The sequence below is a fragment of the Pelophylax lessonae genome, assembly GCF_965119305.1.
Source record: "Pelophylax lessonae genome assembly, chromosome: 2".
Taxonomy (NCBI): Eukaryota; Metazoa; Chordata; class Amphibia; order Anura; family Ranidae; genus Pelophylax; species Pelophylax lessonae.
Genome location: NC_138769.1, coordinates 118,895,298 through 118,919,103, shown reverse-complemented (window position 1 = coordinate 118,919,103; position 23,806 = coordinate 118,895,298). Strand labels below are relative to the sequence as shown.

Sequence of the window (23,806 nt, the reverse complement as noted above, 5' to 3'; positions counted from 1 at the left end):
GGTGCACCTGCAAAAAAAAGGTAGGAGTCACGAGTGACACAGGACAGGAGTCAGGACTGAGTATAGACCCCCCCTTACAGCAGGCCAGGGTGAGGTTAGGTCTGGGGTCCCCCATATAGAGCCCCCCCTTACAGTAGGCCAGGGTCCGGACCTCACCTCACCCTGGCCTGCTGTAAGGGGGGATCTATATGGGGGACCAGGTCCCCATGTAGATCCCCCCCTTACAGCAGGCCAGGGTGAGGTGAGGTCCCCCATATAGATCCGCCCTTACAGCAGGCCAGGGTGAGGTGAGGTCCCCAATATAGATCCCCCCTTACAGCAGGCCAGGGTGAGGTGAGGTAAGGTCCCCCATATAGATCCCCCCTTACAGCAGGCCAGGGTAAGGTGAGGTCCGGGGTCCCCCATATAGATCCCCCTCACCCTGGCCTGCTGTAAGGGGGGATCTATATGGGGGACCTTACCTCACCTCACCCTGGCCTACTGTAAAGGGGGTGATCTATATGGGGGACGGGACCTCACCTCACCTCACCCTGGCCTGCTGTAAGGGGGGATCTATATGGGGGACCTGGGATCTATATGGGGGACCTCACCCTGGCCTGCTGTAAGGGGGGTTCTATATGGGGGACCAGGTCCCCCATGTAGATCCCCCCTTACAGCAGGCCAGGGTGAGGTGAGGTCCCGTCCCCCATATAGATCCCCCCTTACAGCAGGCCAGGGTGAGGTGAGGTCCCGTCCCCCATATAGATCCCTCCTTACAGCAGGCCAGGGTGAGATGAGGTCCCCAATATAGATCCCCCCTTACAGCAGGCCAGGGTGAGGAGAGGTCCGGGGTCCCCCATATAGATCCCCCTCACCCTGGCCTACTGTAAAGGAGGTGATCTATATGGGGGACGGGACCTCACCTCACCCTGGCCTGCTGTAAGGGGGGATCTATATGGGGGACCTCACCCTGGCCTGCTGTAAGGGGAGATCTATATGGGGGACCTCACCCTGGCCTGCTGTAAGGGGGGATATATATGGGGGACCTCACCCTGGCCTGCTGTAAGGGGGGATCTATATGGGGGACCTCACCTCACCCTGGCCTGCTGTAAAGGAGGATCTATGGGGGACCTGCCCAGGCCTGCTCTAAAGGGGGATCTATAGGGACCCTGCTCTAAAGGGGATCTATGTCATAGATCCCCCCTTTAGAGCAGGATCCCCATAGATCCCCTTTAGACCTTTAGAGCAGGCCAGGGTCCCCATAGATCACCTTTAGAGCAGGCCAGGGTCCCCATAGATCCCCTTTTAGAGCAGGGTCCCCATAGATTCCCCACTTTAGAGAAATGTCCCCATAGATTATATGGGGACCATTCTCTAAAGGGGGATCTATGGGGACCCTGCTCTAAAAGGTGATCTGTGGGGACACTGGCCTGCTCTAAAGTGCTTAGGGGGTAAGGGTTTCTTTAACGAATCTAGTGGAAGAGACTCAAGTGCTAAAATCCCGCAGGTTAGGGGGCGCAAATTACTAGCCTTGCCCCGGGTACTGACAACCCACGCTACGCCACTGAGTTTTAGTATATGCAGTATTAGGGTGATTATTTCCCTCTCTCTGTGTAAGCGCAGGAACCATACCTATAAATAGATAACCAATATGTGTTCCCTAATTGCTTTTATTAATATCCTAGGTGCATGCATATGTGCATGTGTGGGGGAGCAGGGACCTTTAAATTATTATTTTTCATTTAGTTTTAGATTTAATTTTTTTTTGCTTTATTACTATCCCGAAGGGGCTCACAAGCCCCTATGTCAGGGTTATCGAACACAATTTTATTGTGGCCCACAATTGCATTTTGGTTGCCCCTAAAGCGCCAGTAGTATCTGTGTAGCAGATGTTGCAAGTCTGAAAAGGAGGATTGCACACCGCTGGTATCGTATACAAGAAACTTAATTGACTTGATGGTTCTGCCATGGTGTTCTGTCTGAGCAGTCTCCATTAATGTTTCCTGTGGATGATACCAACATTGTGTGACCCTCATTTTCACCTGGCATAAAAGTGTATTATCATAATTATAAGCAGATGTCCAGAGCACTCCATCCCCCTTGCATCAGATGTCGAGAGCCCCCCAACCATCATAAGTCAAGAGTCACCCACCCTCCCTTACATCAGAATACACTCCTCTTACATTGTACTACTGTCGGGAAGAAGCTGTGGGGAGAGCTGAGAAGCAGAAAGTGCAGGGTCTGGAGAAGGATCAGAGGGGGGCTCGAGTCAGCTGCTGGATTAAGCTGAATGCTGAGACCAGAGGAGATGACGAAGTGCTATGCCTGCATAGTAAGGGGCAGGATCTGTATGAGTTCTGTCATCCTCTCTGCTGCAGACTTCTGAGGGGGGGGGGCAAAGATGAGCCTTCCCGCGGTTGCATGGAGAAGTGTAGGACCTGTGGAGGAGTTCTGTCGTCCTCTCTGTTGCCGGCTGCTGAGGCAAGGACAGGGCAGAGACACGAGGGGTGCCACAGCTGCAGGAAAGGTGCAAGGGCCACATGAAATGGCGTTGACAGTCAGGCCTTGTGTTTGACACGTGTCCTATGTGATGGTATAACAGGCAATCTTCATGAAGGTCTAATAGACCATGATGTCTCCCCTGCACTGCTTGCAGAGTACAGACAGTACTCAGTTTGTTTACTTATATTTCTGTCTGCCAATGGCCAGAATCTGACCACAGCTAACTTAAAAGGTCACAGAGCAGGTCCGGGCTCACAACAAAGTAGGACAATCTGTAAATGGATGTTTGCTGATTTCCCCCCCCCCCCCCCCCCCGATCTGCCATCCTGAAATGGGGTCGTCTTAACATTTACCCTGAGGGTTGCTTGGGATACTGTGTAAAAACAGTTACCCCTGAGTAATACTAAGAAGGTTGATGGCCCTAACTAGGGCAATTTTGTTTAATTGTGGATAGAGTCAAAAATGTGTCAGTCTTTTATTTCTATCTGTGATCCCATTAAAGAGATTTTCCCTCACTTACTATCCCAGACAGCAGTAATATATTGTCAGCATTTCGAATCCTTCCCCACACTACCATACAGTGCCTTAAAAAGTATTCACACCCCTTGAAATTTTCCACATTTTGTCCTTTTACAATCAAAAACATAAATGTGAGGTAAGAGTAGAAAGTTTCCGCGCTTATGGTTGAAATAAAGATGGCTGCAGCCTACCTCGAAATATAGCGAAGCTATATCAAATGAATGAAGATAGGTATGGAGGTAAATGGCGCTGCCACAGTGTAAATATTAAATATGGGTTAGGGTGTGTGCATTTAAATCTGGGGCAAAAATTAGTAATATATAGATAAAATCTGGTGGACTAAAATGGTAAGTTCTAAATCTGTGCAATAAATAATGTATGCAAAAAATAAAAAATTAATGGTATAGAGAGTGGTGGTATATATACAAAAAATAAATTTGTGTTAGATGAACGTGAATAAATACTGTCAAATAAATATAAAGAAATGTATAAAAAATGGATCTGTGGGGGTACAAAATAAAGTGATCACATGAATAAATATTAACCCCACTCAGGTGATAGTGGTTCAAATGGATAAAGTGCATATATCAAAGACCGTGTGCAGTTAAAGTGCATATAACGTGCTCAGAATAATTAAACCACTTAATAAAAATGTGAATAAAACCAGTAGCCTCAGATAAAAATTTCATAAAAGTCCATAAAAATCAGCAGCAATAGATATATATATGATGGTAATCACAATTGAGTCCATACACCAAATCTAAACAAACTCCAAAGAAAGTGAGGAAAAAGTGGATTCCGGGTGATAAATAGGGATGGGGGTGCTCAATGGAGGAATAAGTGCTCCCCTCCTCTTGATCCCGCACTCACCAGAGGGTGATACCCCTACAGGGGTAACCAGCGTGAAATATATCTCCTGGGGGTCCCTCAAATGCTTGTCCAGATATCCACTTGTTCCAAGATATGAATCAATAGGCAGTAAATCCTCAATCATACACCGATAACATAGTAACAGGGAACCGTATCCAGGAAATGTGAAGAAGAAAAAACTCCAATAGTGAAGTATTGCTTAAACAACTTTCACTTTATTGTTAAAAACAGTACATGGTACTCACATTTGGCATTAGTAGACGTGCACATATGTATTTAGGGACCGCAAGACCCTCGTGTAGCGATGTAGCGGTGCCCTTCCGGGACGCGATGCGCCAAGGGCACCGCTACACGAGGGTCTTGCGGTCCCTAAATACATATGTGCACGTCTACTAATGCCAAATGTGAGTACCATGTACTGTTTTTAACAATAAAGTGAAAGTTGTTTAAGCAATACTTCACTATTGGAGTTTTTTCTTCTTCACATTTCCTGGATACGGTTCCCTATTACTATGTTATCGGTATATGATTGAGGATTTACTGCCTATTGATTCATATCTTGGAACAAGTGGATATCTGGACAAGCATTTGAGGGACCCCCAGGAGATATATTTCACGCTGGTTACCCCTGTAGGGGTATCACCCTCTGGTGAGTGCGGGATCAAGAGGAGGGGAGCACTTATTCCTCCATTGAGCACCCCCATCCCTATTTATCACCCGGAATCCACTTTTTCCTCACTTTCTTTGGAGTTTGTTTAGATTTGGTGTATGGACTCAATTGTGATTACCATCATATATATATATCTATTGCTGCTGATTTTTATGGACTTTTATGAAATTTTTATCTGAGGCTACTGGTTTTATTCACATTTTTTATTAAGTGGTTTAATTATTCTGAGCACGTTATATGCACTTTAACTGCACACGGTCTTTGATATATGCACTTTATCCATTTGAACCACTATCACCTGAGTGGGGTTAATATTTATTCATGTGATCACTTTATTTTGTACACCCACAGATCCATTTTTTATACATTTCTTTATATTTATTTGACAGTATTTATTCACGTTCATCTATCACAAATTTATTTATTGTATATATACCACCACTCTCTATACCATTAATGTTTTATTTAATTCAAATATGTGAAAAGTGTGGTTTGCATTTGTAATCAGCCCCCCTGAGTCAATCCTTTGTAGAACCACCTTTCCCTGCAATTACAGCTGCAAGTCTTTTAGGGTATGTCTCTACCAGCTTTGCACATCTAGAGGGTGACATTTTTGCCCATTCTTCTTTTAAAATACCTCAAGCTCTGTCAGATTGGTTGGAGAGCTTCTGTGAACAGTAATTTTCAAGTCTTGCCACAGACTTTCTATTGGATTTTGGACTGGACTTTGACTGGGCCATAACATGAACATCCTTTGATCTAAATCATTCCATTGTAGCTCTAGCTGTATGTTTAGGGTCGTTGTCCTCCTGGAAGGTGAACCTCCGCCCCAGTGTCAAGTCTTTTGCAGACTCTAGCAGGTTTTCTTCTAGGATTGCCTGGCATTTGGCTCCATCCATCTTCCCATCAACTCTGATCAGCTTTCCTGTCCCTGCTGAAGAAAAGCATCCCCACAACATGATGCTGCCACCACCATGTTACACAGAGGGAATGGTATGTTCAGGATGATGTACAGTGTTAGTTTTCATAGCGTTTTGCTTTTAGGCCCAAAAAGCTAAACTTTGGTCTCATCTGACCAGAGCACCTTCTTCCACATGTTTGCTGTGTCCCCCACATGGCTTCTCGCCAACTGCAAACAAGACTTTTTTTGGCTTTCTTTCAACAATGGCTTTCTTCTTGCCACTCTTCCATAAAGGTCAGGTTGTGGAGTGCACGACTAATAGTTGTCCTGTGTTCTCCCACTTCCTTCAAAATTACCATGGGCCTCTTGGTTGCTTCTCTAATTAATGTTCCCCTTGCCCAGCCTGTCTGTTTAGGTGAACGGCCAGGTCTTGGTAGGTTTGCAGTTGTGCCACATACTCTTTCCATTTTTGGATGATGGATTGAACAGTGCTCCATGAGATGTTCTCTAACCTAACCCTGCTTTAAACCTCTCCACAACTTTTTCCCTGACCTGTCTGGTGAGTTCTTTGGCCTTTATGATGCTGTTTGTTCACTAAGGTTCTCCAACAAACCTGAGGGATTCACAGAACAGCTGTATTTATACTGAGATTAAATTACACACAGGTGGACTTTATTTACTAATTAGGTGACTTCTGAAGGCAATTGGTTCCACTAGATTTTTGTCAGGAGTATCAGAGTAAAGGGGGCTGAATACAAATGTATGCCACACTTTTCAGATATTTATTTGTAACATTTTTTGAAAAACGTTTATCATTTTCCTTCCACTTCACAATTATGTGCCACTTTGTGTTGGTCTATCACATAAATCATAATAAAATACATTTACATTTTTGGTTGTAACATGACAAATTGTGGTAAATTTTAAGGGGTATGAAATTAATACTTTTTCAAGGTGCTGTATATGTGTGTTAGTTTATTTCTGTCTTCCGATTGTAGGAGCCTTATATTGTGCAGATGTGCACCAGGATAAATTCGAGCTGCATCATGAAGTCCAAGCCTTTTTTTTTTTTCATCTTAATTTGCGCCTTGCGTCGAGGATATGCTGGGCAGGAGCAGCGGCCACACAACACTGTCCTTGCAGTACGAGGAATATAGCAAGCTATTAAAGTGTGTTGTTTATTTTTTTTCCACAGAAAGGAATGTAATTGGTATAGTTTTGTTGGCCAATTTTACAAGAAGTACTTAGCAGAGTTTCTTCTTAAAAATGAGTTTTATCATTTCAGAATGTTCTTTTTTTTTTTCACCATCTATATTGCTGCTAGTTGTTGCCATGGCAATGTGCCAGAGTGGGAGGTTCTGAGCTGCTGCACTTATTGTGAAGACAGCTGTGTAACAGCTATAGATCTGTAATAACAATGATGTCATATGACTGCTATACAAGATCCCACTCTTAAAGGCAATAACCATCTTCATCTTTCAAGAAATATGGCAATGTGTGTTGTGCAACTTTAAAATTATAATCTTAAATTAAAGGAAGAAGCACTTGTACATGATTAATGATCTTTTAACAACAGCCGTCTGTGTCAGTGTTGTTGTTAAATTTGGTCCTGTGCGTTGTACAATGGATGCACTGAATTAATACCGGAAGAGGGTATATTTATAGTAAGTGGCAGGATACATTTACTTAGAAACCTTGATAAGGCTGGTTGAAAAATGTGAAAGCTAAACCGAAATGTGGAATAGGAAATTTACACTTTTGTCATTGAAAATCTGGGTTTAGAATATATAAAATGCCTTAACTTTTTCAAAAAAATGATTGGGGCATATGCAGTGGGGAAAATAATTATTTGATCTCCCCCCCCCCCTGTAGATTTTGTAAGTTTGCCTACTTAAGAAATTAAGGGTCTAGAATTGTTATCATAGGTGTATTTTAAATGATAGAGACAGAATGTCAACCAAAAAATCCAGAAAACACACGATACAAATGTTATAAATTGAGTTGCAGTTTAATGAGTAAAATAAGTATTTGATCCCCTACCAACCAACAGTTCTGGCTTCCACAGACTGGCTACAGTATTGGCACTTTTCCACTGCATGGAACCGAACTGTTTGGCTCGCTTTTGTGCTTTTCCACTGCTGGTACCGCATGGTGCGGTGTAGGAACGGTTCGGTACGGTACGGTATGGCGGCGCTATTCCACTGCATGGAACCGAAAAATACGGCTCTCTAAAACAATACCACCTCGATTGTGGTTCCAAGAGGTACCATACCGGTACCATATCCCACAATCCTTTGCATGCAGTCACTTCTAGCCACTGATAGGTCAGAGAATCGTTGTTATCCCACCCACTTAACTTTAGTACTACTTTAGTGGAAAAGCAAACCATACCAAACCGTACCGAACCGTTCCAACACCGTACCATGCGGTACCAGCAGTGGAAAAGCAAACTGGGCCAAGCAGGGCCGAGTAGAGCCGAGCCGGTACTTGCAGTGGCAAAGTGCTATATGTGCTAATGTCGTACACAGATTAGTCCTGTCAATTTTGAGAAGGTGCTCCTAACAAGAACTCGTTATGTGTATAAAAGACACCTGTCCACAGAATCTTTCTTCCATTCAAACCCACCATCATAGGCAAGACCGAAGAGCTGTCAAAGGATGTCAGGGTCAAGATTGTAGACCTGCACAAGGCTGGAATGGGCTGCAAGACCATCAGCAAGAAGCTTGCTGAGAAGGAGAGAGCTGTTGGAGTGATTATTCACAAATGGAAGAAATACAAAATAATCATCAGTCGCTCTTGGTCTGGAGCTCCATGCAAGATTTCACCTCATGGGGTAAGGATGATCATGAAAAATGTGAGGGATCAGCCCAGAACTACACAGAAGGAGCTTGTAAATGATTTCAAGGCAGTTGGGACCACAGTTACCAAACAAACATTTGGTAACACAATACACCGCCATGGATTGAAATCCTGCTGTGCCTCCAAGGCCCCCCTCCTCAAAAAGGTACATGTACAGGCCTGTCTGAAGTTTGCCAATAAACATCTAAACGATTCAGAAACGGATTGGGAAAAAGTGCTGTGGTCCGATGAAACCAAAATTGAGCTCTTTGGCATTAACTCAACTCGCTGTGTTTGGAGGAAGAAAAATGCTATGACCCTAAGAACACCATCCCTACAGTCCAGCACGCTTTGGGGCTGTTTCAGTGCCCGCATTAAGGGGCCAATAGATGGGGTCATGTATTGTAAAATCTCAGATGAGAACCTTCTTCCCTCAGCCAGAACACTGAAGATGGTTCATGGATGGGTCTTCCAGCATGACAATGACCTAAAACATGCCGCCAAGGCAACAAAGAAGTGGCTCTGGAAGAAGCACGTTAATGTCATGGAGTGGCCTAGCCAGTCTCCAGACCTTAATCCTATAGAAAATGTATAGAGGGGGCCTAAACTTTTTTAGTTACCAAGTGACAGACAAGAAAACTTGATTTAGAGAATATCTGTAAAGCAGAGTGGACCAAAATCCCTCCTGGGATGTGTGCAAACCTGGTAACCAACTACAAAAAAAATCTAACCTCTGTGCATGCCAGCAACGGTTTCTCCACTAAGTACGAAGTCATGTTTTGCTTGGGGATCAAATACTTATTTTACTTACTGAACTGCATCTCAATTTATAACATTTGTATTGTTTTTTTCTGGACTTTTGGTTATTATTCTGTCTCTATCATTTAAAATACAACTATGATAAAAAATGATAGACCCTTAATTTATTTGTAAGTGAGGGAACTTACAAAATCTGCAGGGGATCAAATAATTTTCCCCACTGTAAGGTATACCACCTAACTACTGAAAAATCCCTAACTTTGTCTATATGGAGGACACAATCATATATGGAACCATAGCCTTTTGGGTGCAAACTACATTGCTGTCTCATTAGAATATGGAAATATGTAGGTGAAGGCCTCTTACACTCTGTTGCCTAAAAACATTTTTAGGCATAACGGCAGTTTTTTTTTTTTTTACTGATTTAAATGCAGAACATTGTTTTTAATGTGCTTGTAAACACAGGTGCATAAACAGGCGCTAGATCTAGATCAATAAAAAATAAATACAAAAATCTGCTTTGCTGGTCAGTGATTTATGTGCACTCACATGTACATTATACCATATATATTATTGCATTGTGGGAGCTAGAATGTATTTTACGTTTATACGCGCAAAAGAAGTGCCTGACATTTTAGCAAGGAATACTGATGTTCAAACATCAGTACCATTTGCAAGTCCCCTTAAGTCTGGTACACGGGGCGATATCGGTCGGTTCAGCAGAAACCAGACGAAATTTGGCCAGTGTGTACAGCTGCCTGTATCACAGAAGCCAACCTAACGTCTGGCTTCTGTCGAATGGCCATGCTGGAAAGTCAGCAGCCAACTGGCTTCTAATCAGCTAATAGCTGCGAGCGCTGACTGGTGTGTTCTGGTGGGGGGGGTTGTCCCCCCCTGTTACAATACAATAGCTCAGCGAGGAGATTGCTATACTAACATTGCATGATTAGTACAGCAAGCTTCTCAGTTTTGTTATTGTTTTTTTCATTCTGCCCGCTGGATTGAACGAAAAAAAAAGCAGGGAGGAGATGGCTCACACACAGACTACTGAGCTGACAGGGAGCGAGGGGGAGAGACTGCGTGATGACAGAGGCATATAAACTGACCACGGTATCATGAATCAGAAGCCATGATTACCGTGGTCAATTCACATATGGGGTACACAGGAACAGGCAGGTGCAACCAGTTTTTTTACAGCATAGAAAGGGACAAATTACACCGCAGAAGCATTATGCTGTTTATCGTGCTGTAAAGGAACGGATGCATTTTTTACTATATTTTTTTTTTTTTTTGAGTTACAACTTCTTTAAGTCTCAGAACTGGATGGATAAATAAACAGATGCTTTGGCAGGTAAAACCGCTGTCTTTCATTTTATCTGTGTATTAGCTGTGTACCTGGAGTGCAGCTTAATTGTGTGTTATCCTGAGTTTTGGATGTCCTAGCTGCTCTTTCTGAACTGGAATTCTGTCTGTGTTCTGTATGTTTCTGGCTGCCATTGATTAAGTCTGGAAACATCACAACTGATCTAGTCAGCACATCTGAGTCACTGGGGGCATCCTGCTTCTGTAGGATTCTATATAATCTTTGTCATTCTCAAAGGTCAAGTTTAGATGTGCTGTCAGATGTTAATTTGCTGAAGTTGGCAGATGCATTGTTCTCATTCTGTTAGTATATAGGACAAAGAACTAAGGAGAGGATAGACGAGTGACAGGACATACAGTTATTACCTTCAAAAGTCAGCTCTGACCTAAAGCTTTCACTAACCCTGGAGGGACCATTGGACAATTCATTATTTATCAAACCTCAGCCCTTGACTTTTGGTCCCCAAAGTCTATATTTGCATATTGGAGCATCCAGGAAGTTGATGCTTCCTGGAGGAACTCGAGAAGACACTAAAAGGTTTTTGTAGGTTTAGACAGTTTAGTTTCAGGAAAGGGTTACTTTAACTTCTCAGTAGTTTTGCCCATTTGTGGATTAGGAGAGGGAACTGGAGCAGCCAGAGGGAAGCTTGGAAGAGCACAGAAAAAGAATATGAAAATGTCATCCAAATAGTGGCCTGGTGGGAATAAAACCCAAATCCCTAGTGATGATGGACACCAAAACAATGCATTACTTGTGTAAGGCATAAAAAACACAAATACATTACTTTACATCCACTTCAGCTCCAGGCCTTTTCTGGCATTTTTTGTTTACAATTAATCAGTATTTCTCTTTTGTTCATTAAAGGACACAGCGCTCCTTAAATCATAACTACTGGGTTTTATTGCCTCCTCCAGGAGTAGGACTAGGCAGAACAAAAAAACACCTGGCTACACCCATGGGCCATCCTCAGTTGGTATATAACCCCCCTCTCTGCTCTAGGTAATCTGTTTTAATCCGTGTAGTCAGGAGTAAGGACCTAGGCTTCCGGCTGGGATCGTTGGCCCAGCAATTTTTTCTCCTTCTTTACATCTTTTTTGTTTTCTTCTCTCAGGAGATCTACAGTCAACTGCCGCGGGGCAATGGGCTGGATAATCTAGATAAAGTGGTCCGCCCAGCCAGCGAGCGCGTGCAGACCGCAGCTACCTGCTAGGCCGGCCGCGACATAGCCTCACGTACAGAAGCTGGCTCGCAAGTTAAGTCATGCAGGGTCACATACGACTGGGCGTGGGTCTGAGTCACAGCTGTCCCTTGGCTCACAGCTCTCCTACTTCAGTGGTGAGGATTCTGTCTGGAGCGTTACCTGCACCATGGAAGGTTAAGTACAGTCCCCCCCCCCCCCCCCCGTCACCTTTTGGTGTTTTTTTTCCCTCCTCCCATCCTTAAATCCCTCAGGGAGCTGGGCTTCCCCCACTCCCTTTCCCCCCTGTCTGGACCTGGAGTCTGGTGGGGGTCCCAGGGAAAAGGATGCAGCAGAGACCCCTGGAGTCTCCCCCACTATTCCCACTCTGTAAGGGTCCTGGGATAGTGTACATCGTGCCCTAGTAGCCTGGATGGGTCCCAGTGTAGGAGACCCCTAGGTGCATGCCCTACTGTTTGCAGTGTGCGTATAGTGCAGGGGGGTCCCAGTGCAGAGACCGGTACACCGCAGCGGAGTGAGTCCTACCTTCAGGGGGTGGTTCCCCTTGCAGAGGGCGCAGGAAAGATCCTGGCAGCATGCTTCAGCATCTGTAGGTGATGGCGGCCATCTTTCCTTAGTCGGGCTGGTTTCCAGCTGGCGGCAATGTTTGTGTAGCCCGATTATGTCATGGGGGCCATATTCTCTTAGTCTTAGAGACGCTGGAGATGACCGAAGCCTCATGGGGTTGCCTAAGCGCCTCCTCTTCCTTAGTTTCCTCTTCCTGTGTCTGGGACATATGAACAGGGATGGCGTCCATGGTGGTGCTGGGTCCAAACTCTCTGCACTCCTCCGATTGGTAGGGTGAGTCCTTGGGGGTCCCTGTTATCCCTCACCCTGCTAATAGGTAACCTGAGATTTGGGGGGGATCCTTTAGTGGTGCCAAAAGATCGTTTTTGTACTGCAAGGCCTTCCTTTCCTTATGGAGCCTCAGGGTCACATCTGCCCCACTGACCTCGGAACCCCAGCTTCTCATGGTTGCACTGACAGTGGTCCTGCAGTCCTTAGTTTCACGGGTGGAAGTGGCATTTGGGCAAAGGCCCAGGAGGAAGCATCCCCCCCCCCCTCTTTCCCTGCTCATCTGATTCTGAGCCTGATATCGCTGTGGACGCAGCTCTTCCGGGGGGGGGGGGGGCTGAATTTCACACCCCCAGATCCATCCAATAGATCCATCCAATAGTGAGGATGATTGCTCCATGGTCGCAGCAGCAAATTAAAAAGCGCTGGTAGGCACACTTATCACTGCAGTGCATGAGACTTTAAAAATGGAGGATGCGGCTAATGTAGCCACGACCGTGGCTGTGTTGTTTGGTACGCATAAGTCACCTCACACTCCAAAGGTTTTTCCTTATGTGCCTTATTTTGACAGGTTTTCCTGTAAGGAATAGGAGCAACCAAAATTACCCTTTGTGGTCCCCAAACGTTTTGCTATACATTACCCTTTTGAAGAGTCACTGTTAAAAAAAGAAAAAAAGTGGTTTGGTCCACCAGTGGTGGACCCTTCTGTTTCCAAGTTGAGCAAAGCTACCATGATTCCTAGAGGAATCCCCCGTCCTTTAAAGAGGAAGTAAACCCTCCTCTGCAAGTTGTGCCTATGATGAGGCTTACCTATAGGTACTGTAAATATCTCCTAAACATGTACCGTTTAGGAGATATTTACCTTACATGCAGCCAGTGACGTCACTGGCGCATGCGCTCTGAAGGAACGGCCGTTCGTGCCGTTCCTTCAGAGTCCCGTGCCGTGACTGTCGGCTCCTGTGCGCGGGAGTGACGTCACCGCGGCTCCGGCCAATCAGATGGCCGGATGCCGCAATCCCGGAAGACGGGCGACTGGACATGTCGCCCGTCATAGAGGTAAGCGGGCGGCATGGCGGGGGCTCATTCTAAGGTAAGTATTTCATAATGAGTTAGTATGCGATGCATACTACTAGCTCATTATGTGTTTCTCTTTCAGGGTGAAGAAAAAAAAAAATATGTGGGTTTACAACCTCTTTAAGGGCCCAGCTGACAGGAATGTGGAGGCTGTGGCACGCAGTATGTTTACTATGGCTTTTTCAACATTGCGGCCAGTCTTTGACTCAGCCTTGGTGTTTTAGACCCTAAGTGAATGGGCCAAACTTTTGCGTCAGGGCCTGGGGGGTGAGCAGGTCCCCTCTGCTTATGTTGATTTAGCGGACCAGTTGGTGCATGGGCTGCAGTTTATTTGTAATGCATCTTTGGATACAGCTCCTTTGCTGTCCAAACTTTGTTTCAGCAGTGGTGATTAGGCGCATGCTGTGGCTTAAGAATTGGTCCGCAGACAAAGCCTCTAAGAAAGCTCTCATTGATCTGCCCTTTCAAGGTAATCTCCTGTTTGGGGCTACCCTGGATGACATCATTAGGGTTTCACGGGGGGGGGGGCTTAGCTTCCTGCCATAGTCTTGGAAAGGGATGGAGCCTCGTCGCAGACAGGGGCCCTTCTTCTCAGCACAGAAAATTATTTGGCTCTTCTGGGACGGAGAATAAGGGAAATAGATCTTTTAACTGTTCCCCCGGAGGTTCCAAGCATGCTTGGTCTGGTAAGCCTAGAGCTAGCTTGTCCGGACCCACAGACAAGACCCCTACAGCATGAAGGTCTGCCCTCACCAATTATTGGGGTGCGGGGACATCTTCACTGGTTTCCGGCCTTGTGGACTTCTTTCATGAGCGTCAAGGGGATCCACGAAATTAGTCTTTTGGGGGTACCCAGAAAGGGGGACAAAGCTTGTCCTTTTTAGTTTTTTAGGTCCTCAGTCTCCTTATGCAAATTTAATTCCTGCAAAGGTTCAGGTGATGTCCGAACTACTGAAGGTCCCCCTATCCCTGTCCAGGGAATTGATTTACCTAGGTCTGATTCTAATTCTGATCAGGGTGCTCCTTCCTCTTGACAAACTACAGGCCGTGATTCACCGCTGCTGTCACACAGATAGTTCTCTATCCCATTTTGCATACAGGTTCTGAGTCTGATGATATCCACCTTCAAGACAGTTCTGTTTGCACAGTCCTACATGCAGCTTTTTTAGCTGATTGGGCTCTACAGGAGGATAACAAGGTTTGTGGCGAGATGACAGGTTCCTCTGGCAGACGCCGCAGGCGTCCAAGGGCCACGGTAAGACCATTCATCCTCTGCTCAGGCTGCTTCTGCAATTCCTGCAAGAAATCAAGGGCGAGGATCTTCCAATCAGTCTGGTGGCCATAAACCTCCCTTGGGGGCTTCTTAGAGAAGACAGTTGTCGCATGGGCTGTTATACCATCCTGCTTTACAGTCGCTGGTTTAATGGCTTAGCTGTTGAAAGCCTGGTACTGAGGTATAGAGGTCTGTATAGAGGTAATCTGTACTATGGTGAACTCATCTTCCAGCAAGATATAGGATCGTACTTGGAAAGCGTACATTTCTTGGTTTGAGTCGATTGGTGCTCATCCTCCATCCTTTTCTGTGGTTCGGATGTTAACCTTTCTTCAACAGGGTGTTGATCAGAAATTGGCATTGAGTACCGTCAAGGGCCAGATGTCTGCCCTGGCAATCTTCCTTTAGCGACCCCTAGCCAAGCGCTCTTTAGTTCTTACCTTCATTCAGGGGAATTCACATGTGGCTTCACCTGTACGGTCTCTTTTGCTGCCACGGGATTTAAATTTAGTACTTTCTGTTCTCCAGAAACCTTGGTTTTTAAAATATTCGGGAGATTTCCTTCCTAAGTTATCCCAGAAGGGGACATTATTGGTGGCTAATACCCCGGCCTGCAAGGTAACGAAATGACGACATTATCCTGTCGCAGTCCCTATTTAGTGGTTTATAGGGATAAAGTGGTTCTTCGACCCTGTCCATCATTCCTGCCCAAAGTTGTCTTTGACTTCCATTTGAGGACATTGTGTTTCCTTCCTTGTGTCCCAAGCTGGCTCATCCCAGGGAATTTGCTTTGCATACCTTGGATGTGGTTTGTGCGATTGGGGTGAATTTGGCAGCTACGAAGTCCTTTCGGAGGGCAGACTCGCTTTTTGTGGTTACGAACCGACCAAGGAAAGGGCTGGCCGCTTCTTCTGCTCCAGATGGATCAGGCAGACAGTGACTCAGGCCTTTTCCTTTTTCAGGTTCCACCTTTCCCTGTCACTGCGCATTCTACTCGGGCACTGAATACTTCTTGGGCCTTCCGTCATCAGACACAAATATCGCAAGTTTGCAAGGCGGCCACTTGGTGCATACCTTCACAAAATTCTATAAGGTAGATACTTTGGCATCTGCGGATGCTTCTTTTGGCCGCAAAGTTTTGCAGGCTGCTGTTTAAGAGGGGCTGTTCACTCTTGAGGGGTTATTTTCTTTAAACTTTTATTTTTTAGATGGGGCTCCTGTGACCCGGTTAAGGCTCCTGTGTCCTTGTTAAGGGCTCTTATGTTTAGCCTTGGGTTCTTTTGGTAACCCCTCATTTTTCTTTTGGCACTGCTTTTGGATGTCCCAGTAGTTATTATTTATGGAGCGCTGTGTCTGTCGATGAACGAAATAGAAAATGGGATTTTTTTGAACCCTAAAACATATTTTTTTTTAGTAGAGACCCTAGAGAAAACAATGACAATCGTTGCAATTTTGTTTATCACATGGTATTTGCACAGCTGTTTTTCAAACACAATGCATAACCCAATTTTTGGGTAAAAGATTGTTACGCTGAGTAAATAGATGCATAATATGTCACGCTTTAAAATTGTGCACACTTGTCGAATGGCGACAAACTATGATACTTAAAATCTCCATAGGTATTGCTTTAAAAAAAATTTAGGTCACTTGTTAAGAGTTAAAGAGGTAGTCTAGTGTCTATTTTTTTTTTTTTTTTTTTTGATTTATTTATTTTTTAACACTGTCCCTTAATTTTTTTTTTTTTATCACTTTTATTCCTATTACAAGAAATGTAATCATCCCTTGTAATAGAAATAAGAGATGACAGGTCCTTTTTATGGAGAGATCAGGGGTCTATAAGATCCCAAATCTCTTCTCCTACCTTTAAAAGCAAAAGATCAAAAATGTAACCTGTTTTTTTTTTTAGCAACTATTTACTTCTTCCCTAGACTGCAAGTGACGTCATGATGTAGCTCCGGTCCTCCAAAATCATAGAGGTGATCACAGATGATCTGGTATCTGTTCACTTCTATGGCCAGCCGCGCGAACCTTTGGATCATTTCCCGGGCGCAACGGTAAAAAGAGTAAGCCTGAGAAACACTGGCGGGAGGGAGGGGAGGACAACCCCTCCCACTGCTTCATGAAAGCGATCCAGCAGCTAATTAGCATTCACGAGCATCAGCTGCTATATTACAAAGCAGTGCTCACTTAACCAGGGGACATGCATGCATTCTTTTGAATGTAGATTAAATTACAGCGTAGCAAATATGCTTGCTGTATTATGTTTGACATACTTGATATTTGGACCTATTATGCTATGGTGCTTCTATATATGTTGAGTACATCCTTATTGCAAAGGCATTCTTGATATGTTGTGTACTTGCTCTATATTCTCAGAATTATTGTGTTAGCAGGTTGAATCACTGTGAAGGTTTTTAAAGCTGAACTCTAGAGAAAATGTAAACATTTTCTGTACTGCTAGGGTTAAATGCTTGTTTATGCGAAGGGTGCCCAGAATGAGGACTTTTACTACCTGATCCAATGTTGCTCCAGCAGCCATTACTTTAAATCTTCTCCATTACTCTCCAGTCAGATAGAATTGATTTAGCCTCTGGGAGCAGGTAAGCAGAATTCCTTGTTCTGAGTACCCTAAGCTTCATAAAGTGTGTGTGTGTGTGGGGGGGGGGGGGGGTCGAGCTCCACTGCAAGGTGAGTTTTTTTTTTTTTTTCCCCGGAGTTCAGCTTGTTTGAAAAAAATTGTGCTTGTAATAGTGGGTATGCAGGCCTTTATTGCAGGCTATACCCTTGTACCCAAAGCCCAGCACATATTGAGATTTACATTGTGCACATTGAGATGGGCTGGCCAAGGTGATTTTAATTCTAGTCATCATTATCCCAGAATATCACAACATTCTCATTCTGAGAGATTGCCATTTAGGGCTATTAGAAGTCAGCATGTATAATACTGTATTTATGCATCCATTGTTTTAGGTTTGAAGTCCACCCTCTGATCTGTCCAGATGCCATGTGATGTCACGTCTATTTTTAAAGCAGTGTTGTAATGAACGGATTTTCAGAGTCGGTTTCATACTTGTGACTTAGTCCCACTACTACCCATAACTTCACAAACTAAGCTTCCACATTCTAATAGTTGAGAAACTGACCGATTCAAGGGGTACTCCCACCTGTCCGATTACATCTAGTAGAACAGTAAGATTTTAGTAAACAGTTCATTTCATGCAGAGAATGAAGAGCAAATGAATGCAATCCAGATTGGACTTGTACCAATTTACTGAGCCTGCACTTCTAGCTATTTATTTTGTAATTTAAACTTATTTACAATTTGTAATGAAAAAAAAACATATCTTATGTGCCCCAACAATACTAGTTTGCCACAAATATTGGCAGAAGGGCCATAAGTACATAGGCACCCTACCTTCTGATACCAGCCCACATGCCCTTCAGCAGCAAAAATATCTACAGGGGCCCCAGTAAGAAGTGTGGACACTGGGAGTTATGTGTAGTTACTGCATTTGCTAACACTGTTCTGGTAAACTTTTTTCACTGATTTAACCATGTAAAAAAAAAATAATACAGCACGCATGTCTAACACAAGGCTGAATCCGGCCTGCCAGTCCATGTCATGTGCCAGTCCAGGTCATTATTACAGTAACAGTGAATATTTATAGCACTGATTACTGTAGTAATGTCACTGGTACCCCCAAAAGTGTCAAAAATGTCAGGGGTCCGATCTGTCCACCGCAATGTCGCAGTCCTGCAAACAAAATTGCAGATCACCACCATTACTAGTTAAAAAAAAAAAAACAATAAAAATGACATAAATTTCCCGTAGTTAGTAGCTGTGATAACTTTTGCCCAAACCATTTAAAATACGCTTATTGCAATTTTTTTACCAAAAATATGTAGCAGAAAACAAATTGGCCTAAAATGTTAAAATACTTAGATTTTTACATTTTTTGGGGGGGGGGGGGGGGGGGGATTTCATATAAAAAAAAAATGTGAAAAATATTGTTATTTTTTCAAAATTGTCGCTCTTTTTTTTGTTTATAGCGCAAAAAGTAAAAATCGCACAGGTGATCAAATACCACCAAAAGAAAGCTCTATTTGTGGGGAAAAAAGGGACATAAATGGAATTTGGGTACAGCGTCGCATGACTGCACAATTGTCTGTTAAAGTAACGCAGTGCCAAATCGCAAAATATGGCCTGGTCAGGAATGGGGTAAAATCTTCCGGTCTTAAAGCTGTTAAAAATACGCTCATTGAGAATTTTTTTGTCAAAGACATGTAGCTAAATACATTTTGGCCTAAATATATGACAAAAATTGAATATATTGGATATTTTTTAACTGTCAAAGTAGAAAAATATTATTTTTTCAAAATTGATGCTCTTTTTTTATTAATATCGCAAAAAATTAAAAGCGCAGAGGTGATCAAATACCACCAAAAGAAAGCTCTGTTTGTGGGAAAGAAAGGACATAAATTTTGTTTGGGTACGCCATTGCATGATCGCGCAATTGTCAGTTAAAATCGCACAGTGCCAAGTTGCAAAAAGTGGCCTGGACGTAAAGCAGGAAAATCCTCTGGTCCTAAAGTGGTTAATAAAAGATCACATAGATCAGTTCTTGCTGGGAAAAAATATTTTAAACAACAGACAGCATGGATTCATGAAAGACAGAAGTTTGTCAAACAAACCTGATTTCTTTTTATGAGATGGTAAGTAAAACCTTGGATAGAGGGGTGGCTGTGGATGTAGTATACTTGGATTTGACACAGTTCCCCACACACGGCTAATGTGTAAGGTAAAGTCTACAGGCTTGAAAAGATCAGTTTGTAAATGGATAGAAAATTGGCTAAAAGATAGTATTCAGAGAGTAGTGGTTAATGATGCTTACTCTGAATGGTCTAAGCGGTTATCAGTGGTGTACCCCAAGGTTCAGTGTTGGGTCCCTTACTTTTTAATATATATAATATATTTATAAAGGATATTGGGTCTGGGATTAAAAGTACCATTTCAGTCTTTGCAGATGACACCAAGCTTTGCAGTGGAATAACTTCCTTACAGGAGGTCTCCAATTTACAAACCAACCTCAATGCACTGTTTTATTGGGCAGCTGTGTGGCAAATGAGGTTTAATGTAAAGTTATGCACTTGGGGGCTAAGAATATGCATGCATCATACATACTGGGGGGAGCTGAACTGGGGGAATCCATAGCGGAGAAGGATCTGGGTGTTCTGGTGGGTCCTAAGCTTAATAATAGCACGCAATGCCAAGCTGCCGTTTCCAAAGCAAGCAAAGTCCTTTCTTGTATTAAAAAAAGGTATGGACTCCAGAGAGAGAGATAATTTTGCCCCTGTACAAATCATTAGTAAGACCTCATCTGGAATATGCAGTTCAGTTTTGGGCACTAGTTCTCAAAAGGATATCGGGGAACTGGAGAAAGTGCAGAGAAGTGCACCCAAACTGATAAGAGGCATTGAGAAGCTCCGCTATGAGGAGAGATTAGAGGAACTGAATGTATTCGTTCTTGAGAAAAGGAGATTAAGGGGGGATATGATCAACATGTATAAATACATGAGGGGTCCATATAGTGAACTTTGTGTTGAGTTATTCAATTTAGGGTCATCACAGAGGACAAGGGGGCACTCTTTACATCTAAAGGAAAATAAGTTTTGCCTCCAAAAACGGAAAGGTTTCTTCACAGTAAGAGCTGTGAAAATGTAAAATAGACTCCCTCCAGAGGTGGTTCTGGCCAGCTCACTAGATCACTTTAAAAAAAGCCAGGATTTTTTCCTAGGTATAAATTATATAACTGGGTACTAATAATTATAGGTAAAGTTAATTTTTCCCCCTGCTGTATAAAATTGGATCATGCTTTGCTGTTTTTTTTTTGCCTTCCTCTGGATCAAGTGCGGGTATAGGATTGCGTGTATGGGCATATGGGATTGAATGGTTGTGTTTTCTTTACTGTTTTTTGTTTTTAATTGTTTAAGCCAGATGGACTTGTCTTTTTTTCAACCTAACTATGTAGAATACTGACTCTAGTGGCAGAACTACCAGAGTCGCAAAGGCTCACTGGTGTTCTGCTGGGGGTCTAGGGGGGAAATGATAGTTCTTGCACCGGGGCCCTAAGGTTTTAGTTATAACTATGCATTTCACTATATGTCTGTTGCTGATATGAATCTCACTTTTCTGTAGCTGCCGCTATCATTTCATAATGCTATCTTTATATATATTTGCAACATTGAAAACTTTGAAAATTTTTAGAAAGGTTATCATTTTTTAACTACTTGATATAACTTTTGATTAGTCTGGGATATTGTGTAGAGGTCAATACTGTATACGATGTATGACAAACACAAGGGCTCACCGGCCTAGTGCATTATCCTTTAAAAGGTTATCAAAATAATAGAATAAAAATACTCACAAACCAGTTCTTCATAAAAGCATATCAAACAAGATACAAAGTCCTCAGCATCGAGATCAGGAATAAATCGTCCCCCCGAAGCTGTATAGGCTTACGTGTTTCGATGCATGTTTGCTTTAGGCACTCGTGGGTCTAATGTACCTACAGTGAGGGGAAAAAAAGTATTTGATCCCCTGCTGATTTTGTACGTTTGCCCACTGACAGACATGATCAATCTATAATTTTAATGGTATGTTTATTTTAACAGTGAGAGACTGAATAACAACAAAAGTATCAGGGAAAAACGCATTTCAAAAAAGTTATAAATTGATTTGTGTTTTAATGAGTGAAAAAAGTATTTGATCCCCTATCAGTAAGATTTCTGGCTCCCAGGTGTCTTCTATACAGGTAAGGAGGTGAGATTAGGAGCACCTAATCTCATCTTTTTACCTATATAAAAGACACCTGTCCACAGAAGTAATCAATCAGATTCCTATCGCTTCCTCATGGCCAAGACCAAAGAGGTCAGGGACAAGATTGTAGACCTACACAAGGCTGGAGTGGGCTACAGGACCATCGCCAAGCAGCTTGGTGAGAGGGTGACAGCAGTTGGTGCAATTATTTGCAAATGGAAGAAACACAAAAACTGTCAATCTCCCTCGGTCTGGGGATCCATACAAGATCTCCCCTCATGTAGTTTCAGTGATCATGAGAACAGTGAGGAATCAGCCCAGAACTACACGGGGGAATCTTGTCATTGATCTCATGGCAGCTGGGACCATAGTTACCAGGAAAACAATTGGTAACACACTACGCAGTGAAGAACTGAAATCCTGCAGCACCCGCAAGGTCCCCCTGTTCAAGAAACACATGTACAGGCCCGTCTGAAGTCTGCTAATGAACATCTGAAAGATTCAGAGCAGAACTGGGTTAAAGTGGTCAGATGAGACCAAAATCAAACTCTTTGCCCTCAACTCGCCGTGTTTGGAGGAGGAGGAATGCTGCCTTTGCCCCCAAGAACACCATCCCCACCGTATGGAAAAATGCTTTGGGGGTGTTTTTCTGATAAGGGGACAGGACAACTTTACTGCATCAAAGGGACAATGGACAGGGCCATGTACTGTCAAATCTTGGGTGAGAACCTCCTTCCCCCAGCCAGGGCATTGAAAATGGGTCGTGGATGGTTATTCCAGCATGACAATGACCCAAAACACATGGCCAAGGCAACAAAGGAGTGGCTCAAGAAGAAGCACATTAAGGTCCTGGAGTGGTCTAGCCAGTCTCCAGACCCTAATACCATAGAAAATATGGGGAGGGAGCTGAAGGTTCGAGGTACCAAACATAAGCCTCAAAACCTTTATGACTTGGAGAGGATCTGCAAGGAGGAGTGGGACAGAATCCCACCTGAGATGTGTGCAAACCTGGTGGCCAACTACAAGAAACATCTGACCTCTTTAATTGCCAGTAGTAAAGCAAATCTTCTGCGCTCAAGTAGACTCTGACGGAGTGGAGAGAGGTGCACTTCAGACTCAGATGGTAAAAAAGCCAATGGCCTTGCTGCCCCCTCAGGATCAAGGGTATCCAGAACCAACTGGGAGAAAAGACAAAAAAGAAGAAGCAGCAACTTTTCTGGCTATGAAACGCGTCAGCCCAGCTACAGCAGCCCCATGCGACACTCTGCATGCCAATTTGCTACATATGGGACCTTGGCTACCTTAGAGATTGTATATGCAATGTTGATGTGTGTATTATCACACCTGCCTTGTGAGTATTCTGTATACTTTTTAATACTTTAATAAATGGTTTTAGCGTTGATGCACTAGGTCGGTGCGCCCTCTTTTCTTTTTTGTCTTTTCTCCCTCTTTAATTGCCAACAAGGGTTTTGCCACCAAGTACCAAGTCTTGTTTTTGCAAAGGGGTTAAATACTTATTTCACTCATTAAAATGCAAATCAATTCATAACTTTTTTGAAATGTGTTTTTCTGGATATTTTGGTGGTTCTGTCTCTCTGTTAAAATAAACCTACTATTAAAATTATAGACTGATCATTTCTTTGTTAGTGGGAAAACCTACAAAATCAGCAGGGGGATCAAATAAAAAATCTCGCTGTATGATTAGGCATCTAATGGGGAAGAATGATTATTATGACCGTTTTTTACAAAGCTATTTGTATGATCTCTTCTATTTTTCATCACATTACATTAATGTTGTTCTTGGATGTCTGATGGCTTGCTCTCTTGTTTTAGATGTAAGCATGCATTAATGGAATGCAATAGCATCGCTACTTCCTCCACTTGGACAAAAACAGATAGGCACAAACATACTCAGATGGAGCTAGTTGGAGCATCACAAGCAGTATAGTATGTCTGTGTCTCATTTGCCTTTTTATCAGTATGATTTTAATTTTAAAAACACAGAATGAGGAACTATTTTTAAACAATTGTCTGGTTCATGTCCTCTAAAAGAAAACTGTTGTCATTTTTTTTACTTTACATGAGTCACCTATTTAAATATGAGATATGCAATACAGTGTGCACATGGTCTAAGCGTAAGTGTTAACTAGTTATAGCCCAAATAATGTGTTCAGAGGGAACTCTGGGATATTACTTTGCCTCTTCTTTT

The 23,806-nt window shown here is 43.2% G+C and overlaps 1 protein-coding gene across 5 annotated transcripts in view; it reads left to right on the top strand.

The window, feature by feature from the left end:
- Positions 1–23,806, top strand: part of ABR (ABR activator of RhoGEF and GTPase) — a 716,822-nt gene that overhangs the window by 437,130 nt on the left and 255,886 nt on the right. The window lies entirely within an intron of this gene.